Source organism: Bos mutus, chromosome 16, assembly GCF_027580195.1.
Source record: "Bos mutus isolate GX-2022 chromosome 16, NWIPB_WYAK_1.1, whole genome shotgun sequence".
NCBI classification, from domain to species: domain Eukaryota; kingdom Metazoa; phylum Chordata; class Mammalia; order Artiodactyla; family Bovidae; genus Bos; species Bos mutus.
Window position 1 is genome coordinate 32,162,470 of NC_091632.1, and position 17,319 is coordinate 32,179,788.

The window sequence follows — 17,319 nt, forward strand, 5'->3', positions numbered from 1 at the left end:
AGCAGCAGCACAGTTCTGGGTATTGGGATGACAAATGACGATTGTCCTCTATAATGGTTCTGCATGCCAAGGTACAAAACTGGCCAGGACCTGTGCTAGATGTATCTGTGTAGAATTGAGTTTCATTCTTGTTGTAGATCCAAAATCTGCATTTTTACATTTCCATCCCTTGATACAGAAATGGCCATGAGATGTGATGAAATGTCTCAAAATCCTTCCTTCTTCCTTTAGCAATATTTTTGCTTTTTAAAACCTTTTCAAAGAGGCAAAAGAGTGATATTTAGCATATCAGACAGATAATGAACACTCATGAAATCACACTGTATTATCAATAGTTCATATATTTTTTGGATTAAATTGAGGAAATATTTATCATTTTTCCTGAGACGTGGTACAAATTGAAAAATATAAAATATTCAAGAGACATATGCAGATAGAAAATACACAATGGCTGAAGAAGAGGTGGAATTTAGGAGTGCTAAAGATAGGCTCAATGTAGCAGGCCAAATAATGTCCCCGGAATACAAATTCAAGCTTCCCAGGTGGCTCAGTGTTAAGAATCCACCTGCCTATGCAGGAGACTTGGGTTGGATCCCTGGGTGGAGAAGATCCCCTAGAGAAGGAAATGGGAACCCACTCCAGTATTCTTGGGAATGCCTGGGAAATCCCATGGACAGAGGAGTCTGGTGGGCTTACTGACTCAAAAACAACAAAGATATTTTCATGTCCTAGTCCACTATGGAAACAGGATTTTGTGATTAAGTGGGATTTTGAGATGAGATTATATTGGCTTACTTGGGTGGGTCCCAAATGCAAATACATGTATCCTTAGAAGAGGAGGGCAGAGGGAAATTCAACTGCACACAGAGGAGGTGAAGAGAGGATGGAGCACAGTGTTAAAGATGCTGGTCTTGAAGACTGATGTGGCCACAAGCCTAGGAATGCTGGCCTTTGCCAGAGCAACAAGAGGCAAGATTCTCCTCTAGGGCCTCTAGAGGGACAGTGGTCTTGTTGATATCTTGGTTTTGGCTCAGTGATACTGATTTTAGACTTTTGGCCTCTAGAACTGTGAGAGAATGTATTTCTGGTGTTTTAAGCCACCCAGTTTGCAGTAATTTGCTGCAAGAGCAACAGGAAACTAAAACACCCATTTAAATGAACGGCAAGGAGGACAACCACTCTTTTCTATGTTCCACCATCTCTTGGCATGTTGCTTTCTAGTACACCTTCTGGTTCAGTGTCACTTTTAACTTATATGTTCCTTTATTTTCTTTTGCATTCTTTTGAATGCCAGATGGCACATAGCTTTTATTTTTTTTTAAGTTTATTTGGATACTGGTGTTTTGATTATGGTGGAATATGGGTGGTGGAGTCTCCCTCACTTATTTATCTGATGAGGTTATTATCTTCATTTGTTCACTATAGTGGACTAAGTCGTTAGCATCATCCCTTCACAATAAGACGATAATGCATGTGGACTCATCATGTTTTCTTAAAATTAAACCCTAGTTACATAAACAGATTTGTAGGCTCCTTCAGAAGTTTCAAAAGAGAGACCAACTGCATCTAATTTAGTGTGTCTCCTCCTTAGGGTGGGTCCTTTCCACAGGCGCCTTATGCCGCCCATTTCATTTAGATTCTTCCTGATTCCATTCTCAGGGCTTTATCTTCCAGGTTGTCATGGCCTTAAATACCATCCATATGGGATAGAACACAACTTTCTATCTCATCTTCAGCCTGCAGCTTTCCCCCCAACTTCGGACTCCTTGCCGACAACTTCCTGCTAGACGTAGCTCCTCGGAAGTCTATAATAGACAGCTCCGACTCAACTAGGCTCATCTCCATGAGAGCATTCACTCATCATCATCCAGGCTGTCTACTTCCTCATTTGTAAACAGTTAAGTTCCACAGGACAAGGCCAATGTCATGTTCTGTGCACTACTCCCAGCACGTAGCACACTGCTAGCCACATGGCCAGCAGACAAGAAATACTCTTGTAGAGAAGGCAATGGCACCCCACTCCAGTCCTCTTGCCTGGAAAATCCCATGGATGGAGGAGCCTGGTAGGCTGCAGTCCATGGGGTCGCTAAGAGTCGGACACGACTGAGCGACTTCACTTTCACTTTCTTTTTTTTTTTTTTTAAACTGTTGAGTTACTGTTTGAGTATTTTCTCCTAGTCTGTGGTTTTTCTTTTAGTCATCTTAAAAGGCCTTTCATAGAGCAAAAGTTCTAAATTTTTATTAAGTTCAATTTATCAAAAATTTTCTTTTATGGATTGTGCTTTTGATGTCAAATTTAAGAACTCTTTACTTATCTTAGATCCTGAAGGTTTTTTTCAAGTCCATGAGTCATGGACTTGAATTCATAATTAAATCTTTAGGGAAAAATTTGGGAGAAAACCTTCAGGATCACTTTTCACTTTCATGCATTGGATAAGGAAATGGCAACCCACTCCAGTATTCTTGCCTGGAGAATCCCAGGGACAGGGGAGCTTGCTAAGAGGCCGTCTATGGGGTCGCACAGAATCGGACACGACTGAAGCGACTTAGCAGCAGCAGCAACGAAGGAACAAATAAACCCAGCTGCATCCTCCCCTTGGAGCTGAATCTTTGCGGGGTAGGCTAGACTGCTCCTTTAGAGAGGAGTGAAGAAAGGGGTCTATGTTTCCTCATTTGACAGGGACTTAGTGATGAAGCCATTTTCTTTTTCCCTCCAGGTCCTCGTAGTAACTTTCGATTGCTCAGAATCCTAAGCCTTTGGTGCAGGCAGACTGGTGGTGGCAAGCCCGGGCCTGGCCACCGGGGTCCTCGGGGTCCCTGTGAGGACGGCCGTGTGTCGGGACGTGTGCAGTCCCGGTGGTCGTGCCAGCGAGAACCGAAGTCGGGGCTCCCGGGCGAACACATCTCGGAGCCAGGGCGGCCCGGGTCGGGGTCCTCCGGGCGTCTGAGGCCGGAGTCGTGGTCCTCCTGTGGAGGCGCGTCGGGGGTCTGCGCAGTCGGGGGTCGCGGCCCTCGGCGACGGCGCGGGTCCCGGAGGTCGCGCGGCCGGCGCCGCCCGACGTCACTTCCGACCGGAGCCAAGATGGCGGTGGCGCGACCGCGGGCGCCGGGGCGGGCGGAGCGGTGGCGGCGGTTCGGGCAGCGGCTCTCCGCGCTCTGAGGCGCGGGGCGCGGCGGGTGCAGCCAGGTAAGAAGCAGCCAGGGCGGGTGGCTTCCGGGACGGCGGCGGGCTCCGCGCCGGGACTCCAGTCTCTGTCCGCGAGGAGCGAGGCGGCGGCGGCGGCGGCGGGAGCGACACGCCGGGGACCCGGGCGCGCAGGGCCGGGCGGGCCGGCGGCGCGCCCCCTTCGAGGTCTCAGCGTCCCGCGCTCGCGGGGCCCCCTGCAATGAGGCGCGGTCCGCGGGCGGCCGGAGTCCGTCCCTCCCGCGCTGAGCACCCGGGCCCGGCCTTGGGCCCCGGCGCGGGGAAGTTGTGGGGTCCGCTTTGTCGCCGTTGGTTAGCCGCGCGCCCCGCGGGGAGTACGCGGGTGGGCTGCCGGGCGGCGGCGCCGGGCGGGCGGCTGCGACTCCAGCGGGATCCCGGTCCCGGGTCCGCGAGGGTGCCCACCGGTCCCAGGGCCGTTCCAATTTCAAGTGGTCTTGCTCTTTTTTTGTGTTCCAACAGAACGTGTCTCTCACACTTGCATTCTGAATTTGTTCAGTGTTTCGCGTCTTTGTGTTTCCTAAATCCACAAAGTGTAGTTTAAGCTCGGAAACGTTCTCCCTCCATAATCCCATCACAGACCCACCGGTGTTTTGTGTTTAACAGCGCATTTATCTCTTACGCATTTTGTTACTGAAGATGCCCACGAACCTATATTTGATGGTAGCAAGAAAGACACAAAGTCGACCAAGCAGGTCAGCGTCTTTCCCCTCACCTCCGTGGTGGCTCCCGACCCACGCGTAAACCCCTGTCCACCGTGTGTCCAGACACGAGCTTCGGAAACAATTCCACGTTGACCCGGGGAGTCCACAGTACCTCCACTACGCAGCTGTAATTTCCCCAGAGAGAGGACACGCATGCTGGCCCCTCATCTTCCATTGAGCGTTGTTGTTGGGGTTTTGGTTTTATTTCAGAACGCGTTTTGGTGAATCCCAGTTAAGTCTTTTAAATCCCTCTGATCAGACACTAAAATGGCCCTACCCAGAAGGCGATTAAAATATTAAAGTTTTTGTTTACTACAGGTTTATTGTTAAAAGCAGTCACAGTCTTTTAATAACAAACAGACCTTTTCAGTGGTTCTCTTAAGATGCCAGACTTCGTCTCGATTTGATCAGCTGCATGCAAGTATGTTGGGGAAATGTAGGCCTTTAAACCTTTTTTTTAAAACATGTTATGAAATGTGCTGTATAGATATTAAGGAGGAGGAACTGAGAGACATATTGTATGTTCCTTTTTAGTAGGGTCTTGTTTTTGAGGTGGCATGCAGCTGCCCCTTCGTTCTCCTGTAGGCTTCCTTACAAACACTCGTTTGCCCACATTGTTTACACGTAGAATCTCAGTATAGCCTTGAGAGGATCTTTAAAGAAAGTCCAGCTCTCATTTCAAGCATTGGAAACTGAGATTGAAATTCATAGTGGGACTGATGTTTGTGCACAGCTTCTAGTATTCCAGGGCTCTTTTTACACATCTTTTTTGGTTTGGTTTAAATAAGTTAATATATTTGAAGTGCTTAGAAAATCACCAAGTGCATAATCAAAGCGCTCAGTAGAGGTTCGTTTTTGTTGATTCTGAAGATGTTTTTTTTTTTCATTGAAAAGTCGGCAGGTTCACATGTGTTTTTTCTCATTTTGTGGACAGTTCCTGAAACAACTGGGCGTAAATCTGTAATAACGTGTTAGTTTTGTAAGTACAAAATGGAACAAAAGATTCTCATTCTAGGAGAGTTTGAAAATGGAGAAAAACACAAAGAAGGAATAGAAATAGAAATTCCCTTCCCACTCAGATAACCACTGTGAACATTTTGGCAGACCTCCTCCTTTCTGTCTCTTGGTGTGCATGTGTATGTTTTCTTTCCTTGTTTATATTTATTCACTTCTGTATGTTTGCGCTTTGTACAGGATAGATATCATATGCTATATATTGTTTGTAATCTCTCTTCCTTTATGATATTGTGAGCGTATATCCTTGCCACTAAATCTTCAATGCGATTTTTAATGGCCACATTGTGTTGGGTGGGCCATAATTTATTTATCAATTCCGTATTGATCAGTAAGGTTTCAACAGCTTGAGATTTTCTTTTCGTTAAGATTTGTTTAAAAGGTTTTTCTATTATGGATTTTCAAGCCCTGTCATCTTTTAAGATACGTGAAAAATGTAAATTCTGTTTTTTAGCCTCTAAAGACTCATTTTTCCTGCCAGTGCAGTTTGAAGAAATAGCGCTCCATTTCAGCTCCGTTTTATTCTCCCTCATCTGGGTCTGTGCAGTTACAGACATACATCTGCACAAATATTCTTTTGATGATTATTTTACCTTAGATGTTTGTTTATTCATGGGACTGTTTCTTTAAGCTGCCCATCTCTTTTCAAGTTCCAGATCTGATTTACAAACCTTTTAAGTCCTATTAAATCATAGACTTTCCGGGATGGAAAGCACCTTAGGTTATTTACTATTTTCATGTCTTCTGACTTGCTTTTCATGCTATTTTTAATCCTCGCACAGAAGAAAAAAAAAGCCCGTGGGCTGCCTTAGAAAACTCCGTAGTGGGGAGCAAAGAGGGAGTAGGTGGACAGTGGGGAAAATTGTCAAGCTTGTGTGGCAACATGTAGATCCAGGGAGTTTCCAGGTGATGGGGACGTTACCCGACAGTGGTGACTGCAGATCCTGCTGACATCTGTCCAGGGCTGTGCAGTTTGCCTAGAGCTCATCAGCTTTGCCTTCGCTCCTCCGAGCGTTTGCTTAGAGGTCTGGGATACTGTTCTGGCTCTCTCCCTTTGAAATTAGATGCTTATACTTATAGCCAATAATATCATCTTTATAGGGTGACTGTAAGTAGTACTTAGATCCCATTGAAACAAGGTTTCTTATCCTCAACATGGTTGTGGGGCTGGATCATTCTTTGTTGTGGGAGCTGTCCTGTACCCTGTAGGATATTTGGCAGCATCCCTGACCTTTGCCCACCAGATGCCAGTGGCACCCGCCGCCCCCTCCCCCCACAAGTTGTGACAATCCATAAACCCTCCAGACATTGCAAGATGTCCCTTTAGGGCAAAATCACCCTTTAGGGTGAATACCCCAGTTTTTAGCCACTGCTTTAAAGGAAGGCCCGTCTCACTGGATGGTTGAATCATAGAAGCGGTTTATGGAATCTGTTTAGTCAAAGAACTATTAAGAATATATGCCGCTGGTTTATGTGAAGTTCCACTTGAAGCCAGGGAATAGGCTTGTTACAGGTAGAAGTTCTTTTCCTGAGTTTGGTTTTATGACTTTGTCCATTTGATTTTTTTTTTTTTTAATCTTTTGGCCGTGCTGCATGGCACATAGGCTCTTTGTTCCTCCATAAGGGATTGAACCTGTGCCTCCTACATTGGCAATGCAGTCTTAACCATTGTACTACTAGGGCACTCCCGATTTTATGACTTTGTTGAATGGTCACTTTCAGCAGTTTTGCTTTGGTGCCCCTTTCATGGCAAGAGATAAAGGAACTTGAGGTAACATGGAAACTATGGAGAAGTTTTCCTGATATAGGATCAGCATTCCCAGTATGTAGATTAAATGATTATGAACTTTAAATTTTCATAGACTTGAAACATGGTGAATAATTTAAGCTTGTGGTCTATTATACTGCATAGCACAAAAACAGCGGTCTTCTAGAAAATGGAACTTAGTGGAGCAGCCCCTTGAATACTGCAGGAAGAAGCCTAATTTTTTCTAAAATTTCCTTTTTTTTTAAAAAAAAAAAAAGAAAAAAAAAATTCAGGGTTATGAACTGAAAGTGAAAAATTTGTCCTGAAGAAATAAAATTTACTTTTGCAGTGTTTAGCTAACTTTGTTACTTTATAACTTAAAGATAGGTTATTGATATTTGTGACAAACCTGCACCTTCCCCTGGGGAAAAATGTAAGTTGTCAAGTCTTCATTTGAATTCTTTAAAAGAATAGATAGTATAGATTGAATTTTTATCGTGGCATAAGTAGTCTTTAATAAGTTGTAATAGTAATAATAATAATGTTAGAACTCACTGATAAAACAAAAAAAGAGAGGTGCTCTTAAACCACATTTGGTAATGGAGTTGTTTTCTGAATGACAGAATATCTGAATGTACAGAATCACATTCATTCACTAGAATGAATGTTTATGTCATTTAACTGTTCTTTCTTAAAGAGAATGCCTTTCTTTCCCTACCTCCACTTCCCTGAAGCATGAATTAGATTTATTGTATGTAATAAAAATGTGGTTCTTTTGGAGTGAAATATGCTTATAATATTTTTCTCAGTACAGTATAATATTTTTTCTTAGATTCTTGGTTCATGTCATCTACTCTGTTTTCATTTATTAGTCCTTTGGAACATGCAACTGAATACTTATATATTTGCCAGCCATTTCGGTGAAAAGAATATTTTGTACCTCTTGCAATAAATCATATGATAGGCTTTGCTTTGAAAGAGCTAAATTATTTCTTGGCATAGCTTGCCTGAAATATGGAAAGCAAAATGCAACTGTTAGTTTGATTACAGTGGGCAGCCTGTCTGGAAATTGGTAACACCTACAGATTTTATATATGCTTGTATGTAGTTCCACTAAGACTATGTTAAATTCTGGTGGGAAAATTTTCTGGCATTTTCAAGTAATTTAAATGATGCCATCAATATTTGAAAAGAGTTGTGAGATTCATCAGCCCTTATTATATACAAGTATGAATGCTGCCCATTTCATAAGGCCTTTTAAGACCACGTAAATTAAACATACATTGGAGGATCAGTATGAAAACTAGATCCTAAATATTTCCCATTCCATGAGATTTATTTTTGGGACTTTGCCATCATCCTGAAAGGCCTAATATTAAAGTATACCTAAAAGAAGGAATTTTAAAAAGGAAGGAGTCTTAGGACAGATGTGTGAAGCTCTGTTACCTCTTGTTAGAGGTTGTTGAGCAGCTCAGTTCCCTCGTTTTGGGAGATGAATATTGTGTCAGTGCAATTCTCTGATAATAGAGTGCTGCCTTGATATACAGAATGAACTATATCCCAGGTGTGTTCAGGGACGGCATTATTTCTGGCAGTGGGAGGGGTAGGACAGTTATCCTCTCTCTCCTCTTTGTATTTGAAAGTGAGTACAGTGATTACCTCTATCTTTTATTCAGATATTTTAAGATGAACAGATGAATATGTGAGCAAGCAATTTGAGATTCTTTAGGTTTTTTAAAAACAATACTAGCATTTTGCTTAAATTTTTTTTTTAGAAGGGTTTTTTTTTTTTTTTTTTTTTTTTGAGGGATGTTGTTGTTCTTTAGTCTATAAGTCACTTCCGACTCTTTTGCAACCTGTGTACTGTAGCCCGCCAGGCCCCTCTGTCCATGGCATTTCCCAGGCAAGAACCCTGGAGTGGGTTGCCATTTCCTTGTCCGGGGAGTATTCCCTACCCAGGGATCCAGCCCACATCTCCTGCATTGGCAGGCGGATTCTTTACCACTGAACCACCAGGGAAGTCCATTGAAGGCTAATGTGGCACAAGGGTTTCTTGGAAGAGAAATTCTTCCAGGTTATTTCTGAGTCCTAAAGTTTTTTTGCTTATCCCATCCTCCCTCTACTGAACATGGTGAAAGGGGAAACTTTTTTCCTACTTTATTCCATGCCTTTCACAAAGCCCAGTCCTTTGTTTTCTACACTCTTGCTGGGTATTTTTTCCCTTGGGATTTCCTCTGTCTCTGGGTCTTCCCCTGGTGGCTCAGAAGGTGAAGAATCTGCCTGCAATGCAGGAGACCCAGGTTCAATCCCTGGGTCAGGAAGATCCCCTGGAGAAGGGAATGGCTACCCAGTCCAGTATTCCTGCCTGGAGCATTCTATGGACAGAGGAGCCTCGAGGGCAACACGACTTAGCGACTAACATGCTTTCCTCTGTCCCTAGGCACCCCTTGTGGCTGAAGACTTCTAAATCTCAGTCCCCCTCCTTGAAGACAGTCTGTGCTGGGACTTTTTTTCCCGTTTGATGGTGGTTTTCCGTGGATGTCTGGCCCCTCTTCTCAGGGTCTGTAAAATGGAACTCGCCACCTTCCACTTAAATGCTACCTGTACTCCTGGCTTATCTGTCTTTAAAATACACTCATTCTTCTTGCAGTCACATTCCAGATTTTGTTGAACTCATCTTCACCATCTCTTTTTACCTCCTCTTAGGTTAGAAAACACATTCTGTTCATTCTTCCTCTGCAGCGTTAGTCACATTTTTCGTTTCTTTTCTGCTATCATCAGGGTTTCAAAGGTTTATTGCTTATCATCCAGATTCTTAGCCGCCTTGCCTGGCTCCAGTCTTTCTGGCTGCCCTTTCCTCTCCTGCCTCCTCACTCTTAACCTGTCAGTTTAACCTTCCTACACTGTTAGGCCTCACTTGGTTTGTGGCAGTTCTCAAACTTTCTGGGCCGTGTTACCCACCCCAGGGCAAAGCTGCCCTCCTGATGTGCAGCCCTGGAAGCAAGCTGTTTCCCTGGGCTCCTCCTGCCCGCATGCGTTCACTGGCTCTGTTTCTAAGAAAATCCTTGTTTCCATCTTTCTCTAAAGGCCCTCAGGACTTGTGTCAGGAGGGGACTGGGTGGATACTGACTTCTCCTTCACTATCTTTGAGGAACATTTCCTACAGGTCAAGTTTACTTTTAACCTGGAATTCAGACACCACCCTTTATTCTGGGAAAGATTGAAGGCAGGAGAAGGGGATGACAGAGGACTAGATGGTTGGATGGCATTACTGACTCAGTGGACATGATTTGAGAAACTCCGGGAGATGGTGAAGAACAGGGAAGCCTGGCGTGCTGGCGTCCATGGGGTCACAAAGAGTCAGACACAGCTGAGCGACTGAACAACAACAGATGCCCCCAAGAACTGTCCCATCTGCAGTGGGACAAAACTGTGGAGCTCGGCACAGACCCTGACTAGAGGGGCACTGTCTGGCTTACTCCAGCCGCTGGCACCAAGAGGTGGTCCTTCATCCTCTGTGTCATATATTGAGTCCCCAGGTAAGGGGAGGCATTACTCTTTACCTTAAAACCAGAACCACTAATTATTTATTTTGAGAAAATGTGTTGTTCAGTTACTGAGTTGTGGAGAAGTTGAGGAAACATACTTTCCTTTAACAATAAAAATTCATATATGTATAAGAACTTTTTTTTATTTATTTTAATTAGAGGCTAATTAGTTTACAGTAATGTATTGGTTTTGCCATATATCGACATGAATCCGCCACGGGTGTACACGTGTTCCTCATCCTGAACCCCCCTCCCACCTCCCTCTCCATACCGTCCCTCCAGGTCATCCCAGTGCACCAGCCCTGAGCATCCTGTCTCATGCATCTAACCTGGACTGGCGATTTGTTTCACATATGATAATATACATGTTTCAATGCCATTCTCCCAAATCATCCCACCCTCGCCCCTCTCCCACAGAGTTCAAAAGACTGTTCTATACATCTGTGTCTCTTTACTTAAACTGTAGAGCAGTACACAAACATCACTCTGCAAACAGTTTTTGTTGTTGTTATTTAGTCGCTAAGTCATGTCCAACTCTTTTGCGACCCCATGAACTGTAGCCTGCTAGGCTCCTCTGTCCATGGGATTTCTCAGGCAAAAATACCGGAGTGGATTGCCATTTCCTTCTTCAGGGGATCTTCCCAACCCAGGGATCAAACCCAGGTCTCCTGCATTGGCAGGAGGATTCTTTACCACTGAGCCACCGGGGAAGCCCCTGCAAACAGTAGGTGTTGCTGTTACTTTAAAATGCTGTTAAGACTAGAAATAGTTACATATTTAGAGGATAGACTCCAAACTTCAGGTTTCATTTAAAGCAGGAGAGTTGCTCCCTACCAAAATAATAATAAACTCTTGGGAGAAAATCTCAAGAAATACACTGATTGTTGACCCTGCCATCTTAGCAAAATATAGTTGTTACTCTTATCTGGTGTAACTTGTAATTTTGCTATAGGTTGTTCACTCACGAGTTTCAGAAATCTCCTTGTCATTTATGTGTAGTTTGTGGAGGGTGAGTTTTCCTATATACTTGATTGTATGGGAGAAACCAGAAAGCCTCTGAGCAGCCACTTGTAAGATGACTATATTGACGCTCAGGTTTGAAAAGATGCGTACTTGAGTGGCAAGACCAGTTCCTCACAGTACTGAAGCGTTCGTCCCCTTTACAGAAAATTCACAAGTGTTTTGCAGGGTTCCTGAAAGTCCCTTAATTTTTAGTGTTTAATCACATCAGTTACATCTGCATTGGGAACTCCAGTGGAAGAATAGTAACTCAGGGGGGTTAATTGAAAGTTCATTTTATTTGGGGAATTGTGAAGTGAGCTGTCATGGGGCAACTCCTTGTAGAAAGTCTGTGTTTGAGTTGGAAGCTTGGCATTTGAGTGTGAGGAAAGAATCAGCTTAATTTTCTTTGTTCTTAATGCAACCAACATGGGAAAATGTTACAAAAGCATCATTTTATAGGAAATTCTTTGAGTTTAATGCTGTTTTGCAGAATATATGGAGAATACATAGTCAATAGTTGGTTAGTTATAATTTTCAGCAGAGAGATGGGAATTATAATAATGATCTTGAATCTGTGCATAGTTCTCATCAGACAGCAGGGACTGGCTAGAAAGCACTTGTAGAATTTTTGTAGAAACCCAAAACAAAACCTAAAAGTTTTGATGTAGTAAATTACATGTTCAGCATAATATAGTGACATAGGTGTATACATTTAATCAAAATCATAAGAAAGTGAAAGTTGCTCAGTCATGTCCGACTCTTTGTGACCGCATGAACTGTACAATCCATGAAATTCTCCAGGCCAGAATACTGGAGTGGGTAGCCTTTCCCTTCTCCAGGGGATCTTCCCAACCCAGGGATCGAACCCAGGTCTCCCACATTGCAGGTGGATTCTTTACCAGCTGAGCCACAAGAGAAGCCCTTTCACTTTCGAGTAAGAGAGTGCATGTGATAGCCATCCCTAACATTACCAGGTAAATGATAAATAATCAGCACTTGCTATATATTTATTGCTAGCTCTTTATTAGTGAATGCTTAGAGAGGTGTTTCTTGAAAATTTTCCCTTATATTAAAAAAAATTTTTTTTTCAAGTAAAGGAGAGAGATTCTAGGGGAAGAAAAGGCCCCTGCTGCTGCTGCTGCTAAGTCACTTCAGTCATGTCCGACTCTGTGTGACCCCATAGACAGCAGCCTACCAGGCTCCCCCATCCCTGGGATTCTCCAGGCAAGAACACTGGAGTGGGTTGCCATTTCCTTCTCCAGTGCATGAAAGTGAAAGTGAAGTCGATCAGTCGTATCTGACTCGTAGCGACCCCATGGACTGCAGCCCACCAGGCTCCTCCGTCCATGGGATTCTCCAGGCAGGAGTACTGGAGGGGGGTGCCATTGCCTTCTCGTACCATAATCTAAATTTGCATTCATATTACTCTCCTAGTTTATCTGCTGGTCTCTTATTAAATATTCTACTATGGTATTGTTTAACTTAGAGATATTTCAGACAAAAGTAATCAACCTCATCCCATCAGAGCTCTGTGGCTCTAAAGCCATTCGAAACAGCAGACCTTCTCGTCTTCCTCTCAGTTCTGGGGGAACTGTGTTGTCAATATCAAGTTCTCCTGTGTTGTGTTAGTTGCTCAGTCGTGTCTGACTCTTTGCTCTCTGTGGACTGTAGCCCACCAGGCTCCAGTGTTCCTGTACTTTCCCAGGCAAGAATACTGGAGTGGGTTGCCTTTTCCTTCTCCAGGGGATCTTCCCAACCCAGGAATTGAACCCAGGTCTCCTGCATTGTGGAGAAGGCAATGGCAACCCACTCCAGTGTTCTTACCTGGAGAATCCCAGGGACGGTGGAGCCTGGTGGGCTGCCGTCTGTGGGGTCGCACAGAGTCAGACACGACTGAAGCGATTTAGCAGCAGCTCCTGCATTGTCGGCAGATTCTCCACCATCTAAGCTACCAGGGAGCCCGTCAAGTTCTACCTGGAGTAAATTCTTTAAACTCTGCCTCCTTATTTAGGTTGGTTGTCAGGACATTCTGCTCTATGAATTTGGGGACTCAGGCCCTGGGATATTTGTCTGTGGTTTTCAGGGTATCACTGAGGAAACCAGTTTATTGAAATGGGATAAATTACTGATTTATTTGTGAGCATTAAGTTCTTTATATCTCTTAATACACACTTGAGTTTGGGAAATTCCTCTCTTGATGTGCTGTTATACTGTTGCTTTTGCCTTGGCTAGAAATCATTCTAGAGGGTGAGAGGCATGAGCAGTTTTAAGCTGTAAGAGTTCATATTGTCCGATTTACCAAAGGGTTATTACCTGATAGCTCAGTTGGTAAAGAATCCGCCTGCAATGCAGGAGACTCTGGTTCGATTCCTGGGTCTGGAAGATTCTCTGGAGAAGGGAAAGGCTACCCATTTCAGTGTTCTTGGGCTTCCCTGGTGGCTCAGCTGGTGAAGAATCTGCCTGCAATGCGGGAAACCTGGGTTCGATTGCTGGGTTGGGAAGATCCCTTGGAGAAGGGAAAGACTACCGACTCTAGCATTCTGGCCTGGAGAATTCCATGGACCGCAAAGAGTTGGACACGACTGAGTGACTTTCACTTCACTCACCGAAGGGTTGCCAAATCTTTGTTGTATTCTCAAATCTGTTTTTTTCTCTTCACACACACACACACACCCTAATGAAAGTGATAAACATACCAGTTTTGATTTTTCACTTTAGCTTATTTAATTTGGTGACATTGTCTTTTTAAAGTAACGTTGGTATATTTTTCAGTGTGAAACTAAATGTTCTGGATGAGTATTCCAGTGATATGTTATGTATAATTTTAGAAAAGGAAAATGAATGACTTCATTTAGCAAATTCCTAGGCAGATTCAGTACTTATGAATTATGTGATTGTTCTAATCCCCAAGAATGGATGCTAGATGTTTTTATGTTGATAGCTAGAGTTTATAAATTGTAACTTGGTGATTCCATTCTTCTGGTAGGAATTGTGAATGGTAGTTTTTGATAGTACATTAGCTGTGTTTGTTAATGAAAACTGCCTTTGAGAAGTTGGCATGCTTTGGATATTTTAATTATTTTTCTAAAAGTTTCTTGGGACTGCAAGAATCTTTTGGTCAGAGAAAGTTAAGATTTACAGTGTAAATCTGTAAATCTACTTTGCTAAAAGGTTGATCATCTCAGTGTTTGCCACAATGACATTCATTTACCATGAGAGATCTACTTTATGTAGTGATTAGTTTTAGAATTATTTTTCTTTTCTTATGTAGGTCATAAACATTCCAAGACTTCTTTTACACAATGATATTTTTAAAACTTTTTTTTCTTTTAGTCCATGTTTCCATATTTTTGATTTTTAAAATTTTGCTGCGGTCATGCCAGTTCTCTTATTTCTGTTTTACTATTTGTCCATAAATTGTGTGTTGCTTTCTGAGTCTTGAAAGTTCGTTTCTTCTGAGTCTTGATGTTGTTGTTCAGTCACTAGGTTGTGTCTGACCCTTGGACTGCAGCATGCCAGGCTTCCCTGTCCTTCACTATCTCCTGGAGTTTGCTCATATTCATGTCCATTGAATCAATGATGCCTTCCTATCATCTCATCCTTTCTCGCCCCCTTCTCTTCCTGCCTCAATCTTTCCCAGCATCACAATCTTTATGAATCAGCTCTTCCCATCAGGTGGCCAAAATACTGGAGATTCAGCTTCAATATCAGTCCTTCCATTGAACACCTAGGACTGATCTCCTTTAGGATGGACTGGTTGGATCTCCTTGCAGTCCAAGGAACTCTTGAGAGTCTTCTCCAACACCACAGCTCAAAAGCATCAATTCTTCGGCATCAGCTTTATTTATGGTCCAATTCTCGTATCCATACATGACTACTGGAAGAACCATAGCTTTGACTAGGCAGAGTCAGCAAAGTAACATCTCTGCTTTTTAATATGCTGTCTAGGTTGGTCATAACTGGTTAGTTGCTGTCATGTGAAATGAGCGCAATTGTATGGTAGTTTGAACGTTTTTTGGCATTTTCTTTCTTTGCGAGGCATTTTCTTTCTTTGTGATTGGAATAAAGACTGACCTTTTCCAATCTTTATGTTACAATGTGGAATTTGTAATCTAAGAAAATAATTTTAAAATAACATTAGTGAATAATTTATTTTCCAAATAGCTCCCCAAACCTAAATTGAATCAAAAGAAAAGACCCTTATGCTGGGAAAGATTGAAGACAGGAGGAGAAGGGGATGGCAGAGAATGAGATGGTTGGATGGCATCGCTGACTTGATGGACATGAGTTTGGGCAAGCTTCAGGAGTTGGTGATGCCAGGTGTGCTGCAGTCCCTGGGGTTGAAAGAGTTGGACAGGACTGAGTGACTGAACTGAACTGAATATCAGTAACTTACAGGTGCGTTTCCCAGGTGGTGCTAGTGGTAAAGAACCCGCCTGCAATGTAGGAGACATAAGAGACACTGTTTCGATCCCTGGGTGGGGAACGTCCCCTGGAGGAGGGCATGACAACCCACTTCAGTATTCTTGCCTGGAGAATCCCATTGGCAGAGGAGCCTGGCAGGCTACAAAGTGGGGTCGCAGAGTCGGACACAACTGAAGTGACTTAGCGTGCACATAGTGAATGTGCAAATCAAGTATTTATATTCCTAATTCTTTGCCCTTCCTCTCAGACTTAGACTAGTCTTAAAGAATCTGCTATTGCTTTTTCTTTAAAGGCTTTTCATATTGTTTGGTAGGCTTCACAAGTCTACAAAGGACAGATACGACAGTTTGATGTGTTATATGTAGTGCATTAATGTTAGTCTGTGTCTTTCTTTTGTTTGATCTGCATTATCTCAGATGATGTGATAGAAGTATGGCTGGGCCTGCAGGGATGGTCTGACCCTGGAACTGCCTGTTTGTATGGGGTTTCCTGCATAGTTCTAGATTTTCTGGTCTCTGGCTACCGTGTCAGATGACAGCAGCTTAATAGTTGTTCAGATTGTCTTAATCTCCTAAGGGACCAGTATTTGAATAAAGACCCTCCTAATTATTTTATTGTTGCTGTATTCATACTGATTATATATAGTTAAATCATCTTTATGATATTACTAAATTAAATATTTGTACAGATGATTTATCCTAGAATTTGGAAGCAGTATCTTTAAAAGTTAAGTACATGTATGTTATTAAAACCTTTGATCAGTAAAATCAAGATCGAACTTTTAGTTTTCTAAGAGTATGTGCTGTTAGTGAAGTATATTTGGTGATAGAAATTCACATGCTCTAAATTTGTGAATCTGTCTAATGTAGTTTATCTGAAAAACATCAGCAGGTGGAATGGAAGGAAATGCAGACATTTTAAAGAAGTTTTGGTCAGGCATAGAAATCCAAACAAGAAACTAAGAATCTATGGTCCCAAAAGTCCAGGATTTTAAGTTTTTCATTATTTACTACTGGAAATTTGGAGGCACTTAATTATTTAGCATTTTATTTAAAGTTTGATAGAATTCCTCAGTTTCATTGGTAGGTGTGGAAAGATTCCTCTCGGCCGCTATACTGGTATGATTGATACTTGCAGTTACCATGTTTGATAAAACACAGACCCTGAGATAACTGTGTTAGAAAGGTAGGTATATAAATCAGTGCTGTTAAAGTCAACACTGAATGTAAAAGTTATGTAGAACTGCCATGCATTTCCACAGGGGTTTTGCAATCCTGGAGGAATTTAGGGAAGTTATTCCAATAACAGAGTTTAGAATCTATAGTTGCTTTAAAATGTATTATCATGGTGCAGCTAGTACATGATTACTACAGTTCAGAGGTTCTCCACCAGAAGGGGATGTGGGGATGTGTGGCTCAGAGGGAGCTGCTGGCATTGATTTCGCAGTGCAGAGCTAAGTGGCCTTAATGAAAGGGACAGTCTTGCACTGGAGTGAGTACTCAGCTCCAAATGCAGTGGTCCTGTGTTGAGAGACACTGCCAAAATCTTAGTTCTTTTCTTGTAACATCTCTTGTTTTTAGTATAGTTGAATATCCTAATTTAAAATATCATTTGAGAAGTCAGTGTTAGATTGCGATGTTTTTCATTATTGTAAAATATTTTAGATATATAATCTGA

The 17,319-nt window shown here is 42.7% G+C and overlaps 1 protein-coding gene across 8 annotated transcripts in view; it reads left to right on the forward strand.

Annotated features, from left to right (window-relative positions):
- The first annotated feature begins 3,065 nt into the window (after positions 1-3,065).
- The window catches only part of PRDM2 (PR/SET domain 2), a 132,597-nt gene continuing 118,343 nt past the window's right edge, over positions 3,066-17,319 (forward strand). For 7 of the 8 annotated variants that reach the window (XM_070384937.1, XM_070384935.1, XM_070384934.1 and 4 more), the window contains exon 1: positions 3,067-3,187. The gene's annotated coding sequence lies outside the window, so the exon portion shown is untranslated. Of the gene's footprint in view, positions 3,188-17,319 lie in introns of all 8 variants that reach the window. The other variant, XM_070384942.1, reaches the window with a different exon arrangement.